This window comes from Durio zibethinus, unplaced genomic scaffold (assembly GCF_047325235.1).
Source record: "Durio zibethinus cultivar Kanyao isolate XHJ-2024 unplaced genomic scaffold, ASM4732523v1 HiC_scaffold_303, whole genome shotgun sequence".
In the NCBI taxonomy this organism is placed as follows: domain Eukaryota; kingdom Viridiplantae; phylum Streptophyta; class Magnoliopsida; order Malvales; family Malvaceae; genus Durio; species Durio zibethinus.
In genome coordinates, this window is record NW_028322926.1 from 105,001 (window position 1) to 110,000 (window position 5,000).

The following is a 5,000-nucleotide window of genomic DNA, read 5'->3' on the forward strand; positions in this document are numbered from 1 at the left end:
TTCTATTTTTCACGATTTTCGAAACTTTTTGCGGTTCGTGATTTTTTAGAATTTTTTTAGAAGGAGTTTTGGCCCCAAATTTTGTGGACGTGATCCTTCTATTTTTGTTGGCATGCACAAAAAAATTCAGCTAAAAAATTCTATTTTTGTTGGCGTGACCGTTTGAAAAAAGTGTCCCCGTTTCAGACACTTTAACGGCTACTGGCAGCAAACCTGTAAAATCTCAAACGCTCTTTAAGGGGGTGTGAGTTCTCAGAGGTTTGATGAGGGATAGGGGGCCAACACAAGGGCCAAGTACCAGCACCCATCGCACGTCATGTGCGCACACCCCCCCCGGCCCCCCTCCCAATCGCCGGAACCCCAATGCCGCCGGTCAGGTTCTCCGGCGGTACTCCGGCGATGCTCCGGCGATGCTGTCCCGAGTGAAAAAAAAGCGGCACCAGCACATGCTGGAGCCAAGCATGGGCACCGTGGCTCAAAATCGAACTTCGGCCAAGGCCTCGACCATCAATGGCACATGATGACGCATGGTGATGGCACATGCATCGACCATCATCGGCATAGGCTGCCCTTCGGTACGGGCACTTGCCTCGACCGCCATCGGCACAAGCTGGGCCCTGGTGTGGGTTGTTGCCTCGATCACCAGCGGCACATGCTGAGCCTTGGTGCGGGCGGTTGCCTCGAGCACCATCGGCAGACCCTGGGCCCTGGTGCGGCCGGTTGCCCCGATAACCATCGGCACACGCTGGGCCCTGGAGCGGCCGGTTGCCTCGACCACCATCGGCACACGCTGGGCACTGGTGCGGGCGCTTGCCTCGACCACCATCGGCACACGCTGGGCCCTGGTGCGGGCGCTTGCCTCGACCACCATCGGCACACGCTGGGCCCTGGTGCGGGCGCTTGCCTCGACCACCATCGGCACACGCTGGGCCCTGGTGCGGCAGGTTGCCTCGAGCACCATCGGCACACGCTGGGCCCTGGTGCGGTCGGTTGCCTCGAGCACCATCGGCACACGCTGGGCCCTGGTGCGGGCGCTTGCCTCGACCACCATCGGCACACGCTGGGCCCTGGTGCGGCAGGTTGCCTCGACCACCATCGGCACACGCTGGGCCCTGGTGCGGCAGGTTGCCTCGAGCACCATCGGCACACGCTGGGCCCTGGTGCGGTCGGTTGCCTCGATCACCATCGGCACACGCTGGGCCCTGGTGCGGGCGGTTGCCTCGACCACCATCGGCACACGCTGGGCCCAGGTGCGGCAGCTTGCCTCGAGCACCATCGGCACACGCTCGGCCCTGGTGCGGTCGGTTGCCTCGACCACCATCGGCACACGCTGGGCCCTGGTGCGGCAGGTTGCCTCGACCACCATCGGCAGCCTCGACCACCATCGGCACACGCTGGGCCCTGGTGCGGGCGGTTGCCTCGACCACCATCGGCACACGCTCCGCCCTGGTGCGGCAGGTTGCCTCGACCACCATCGGCACACGCTGGGCCCTGGTGCGGGCGGTTGCCTCGACCACCATCGGCACACGCTGGGCCCTGGTGCGGGCGCTTGCCTCGACCACCATCGGCACACGCTCGGCCCTGGTGCGGTCGGTTGCCTCGACCACCATCGGCACACGCTGGGCCCTGGTGCGGCAGGTTGCCTCGACCACCATCGGCAGCCTCGACCACCATCGGCACACGCTGGGCCCTGGTGCGGGCGGTTGCCTCGACCACCATCGGCACACGCTCCGCCCTGGTGCGGCAGGTTGCCTCGACCACCATCGGCACACGCTGGGCCCTGGTGCGGGCGGTTGCCTCGACCACCATCGGCACACGCTGGGCCCTGGTGCGGGCGCTTGCCTCGACCACCATCGGCACACGCTGGGCCCTGGTGCGGCAGGTTGCCTAGACCACCATCGGCACACGCTGGGCCCTGGTGCGGGCGCTTGCCTCGACCACCATCGGCACACGCTGGGCCCTGGTGCGGGCGCTTGCCTCGACCACCATCGGCAGACGCTGGGCCCTGGTGCGGCAGGTTGCCTCGACCACCATCGGCACACGCTGGGCCCTGGTGCGGGCGCTTGCCTCGAGCACCATCGGCACACGCTCGGCCCTGGTGCGGTCGGTTGCCTCGAGCACCATCGGCACACGCTGGGCCCTGGTGCGGCAGGTTGCCTCGACCATCATCGGCAGCCTCGACCACCATCGGCACACGCTGGGCCCTGGTGCGGGCGCTTGCCTCGACCACCTTCGGCACAAGCTCGGCCCTGGTGCGGTCGGTTGCCTCGAGCGCCATCGGCACACGCTGGGCCCTGGTGCGGCAGGTTGCCTCGACCACCATCGGCACACGCTGGGCCCTGGTGCGGCAGGTTGCCTCGACCACCATCGGCACACGCTGGGCCCTGGTGCGGGCGGTTGCCTCGACCACCATCGGCACACGCTGGGCCCTGGTGCGGGCGGTTGCCTCGACCACCATCGGCACACGCTGGGCCCTGGTGCGGGCGCTTGCCTCGAGCACCATCCGCACACGCTGGGCCCTGGTGCGGCAGGTTGCCTCGACCACCATCGGCACACGCTGGGCCCTGGTGCGGCAGGTTGCCTCGAGCACCATCGGCACACGCTGGGCCCTGGTGCGGGAGCTTGCCTCGAGCGCCATCGGCACACGCTGGGCCCTGGTGCGGCAGGTTGCCTCGAGCACCATCGGCACACGCTGGGCCCTGGTGCGGTCGGTTGCCTCGAGCACCATCGGCACACGCTGGGCGCTGGTGCGGGCGCTTGCCTCGACCAGCATCGGCACACGCTGGGCCCTGGTGCGGCAGGTTGCCTCGATCACCATCGGCACACGCTGGGCCCTGGTGCGACAGGTTGCCTCGAGCACCATCGGCACACTATCGGCCCTGGTGCGGGCGGTTGCCTCGACCACCGTCGGCACACGCTGGCCCTGGTGCGGGCGCTTGCCTCGAGCACCATCGGCACACGCTGGGCCCTGGTGGGTTTAGGCACATCTTCAAATTTCTGCCGTGCCAATGCCATTTTTATGGCTTGTAAATTCATACAATGGTCCCCTAAGCCTTCACGTGAAGTTTCGTTGGAAGATGACTCGTTTTCTATTTTTCATGATTTTCGAAACTTTTTGCGGTTCGGGATTTTTTAAAATTTTTTTATAAGGATTTTTGGCTCCAAATTTTGTAGGCATGATCCTTCTATTTTTGTTGGCATGCACAAAAAAATTCAGCTAAAAACTCGAAGTAGAGAAGATTTTGTGACCGTTTGAAAAAAGTGTCCCCATTTCAGACACTTTAACGGCTACTGGTAGCAAACCTGTAAAATCTCAAATGCTCTTTAAGGGGGTGTGAATTCTCAGAGGTTTGATGAGGGATAGGGGGCCAACACAAGGCCAAGTACCAGCACCCATCGCACATCATGTGCGCACACCCCCCCGGCCCCCCTCCCAATCGCCGGAACCCCAATGCCGCCGGTCAGGTTCTCCGGCGGTACTCCGGCGATGCTCCGGCGATGCTCCGGCGATGCTGTCCCGAGTGAAAAAAATGCGGCACCAGCACATGCTGGAGCCAAGCATGGGCACCGTGGCTCAAAATCGAACTTCGGCCAAGGCCTCGACCATCAATGGCACATGATGACGCATGGTGATGGCACATGCATCGACCATCATCGGCATAGGCTGCCCTTCGGTACGGGCACTTGCCTCGACCGCCATCGGCACAAGCTGGGCCCTGGTGTGGGTTGTTGCCTCGATCACAATCGGCACATGCTGAGCCTTGGTGCGGGCGGTTGCCTCGAGCACCATCGGCAGACCCTGGGCCCTGGTGCGGCCGGTTGCCCCGATAACCATCGGCACACGCTGGGCCCTGGGGCGGGCGCTTGCCCCCAGCACCATCGGCACACGCTGGGCCCTGGTGCGGGCGGTTCCCTCGACCACCATCGGCACACGTTGGGCCCTAGTCCGGGCGGTTACCCCCAGCACCATCGGCACACGCTGGGCCCTGGTGCGGGCGCTTGCCCCCAGCACCATCGGCACACGCTGGGCCCTGGTGCGGGCGGTTGCCCCCAGCACCATCGGCACACGCAGGGCCCTGGTGCGGGCGGTTGCCCCGAACACCATCGGCACAAGCCGGCCCTTGGTGCGGGCTCCTGGCTCGACCACCATCGGCACACGCTGGGCCCTGGTGCGGGCGGTTGCCTCGAACACCATCGGCACACGCCGGCCCTTGGTGCGGCCGGTTGCCTCGACCACCATCGGCACACGCTCGGCCTTGGTGAGGGCGCTTGCCTCGACCACCATCGGCACACGCTGGGCCCTGGTGCGGGCGGTTGCCTCGACCACCATCGGCACACGCTCGGCCTTGGTGAGGGCGCTTGCCTCGACCACCATCGGCACACGCTGGGCCCTGGTGCGGGCGGTTGCCTCGACCACCATCGGCACACGCTCGGCCTTGGTGAGGGCGCTTGCCTCGACCACCATCGGCACACGCTGGGCCCTGGTGCGGGCGCTTGCCTCGACCACCATCGGCACACGCTCGGCCTTGGTGCGGGCGGTTGCCTCGACCACCATCGGCACACGCTGGGCCCTGGTGCTGGCGGTTGCCTCGACCACCATCGGCACACGCGGGGCCCTGGTGCGGGCGGTTGCCTCGAACACCATCGGCACAAGCCGGCCCTTGGTGCGGGCGGTTGCCTCGAGCACCATCGGCACACGCCGGGCCCTGGTGCGGGCGGTTGCCTCGACCACCATCGGCACACGCTGGGCCCTGGTGCGGACGGTTGCCTCGAGCACCATGGGCACACGCTGGCCCTTGGTGCGGGCTCTTGCCTCGACCACCATCAGCAGAAGATGGCCCCTACGTCGAACACCATCGATACATGCCGGGCCTTGGTGTGGGCACATGCCTCGAGCTGGTGCGGGCGGTTGCCTCGACCACCATCGGCTCGCGTTGGCCCTTGTTGCGGGCACATGCCTCGACCACCATCGGCACCTGCGCACCCTCGGTGTGGGATTT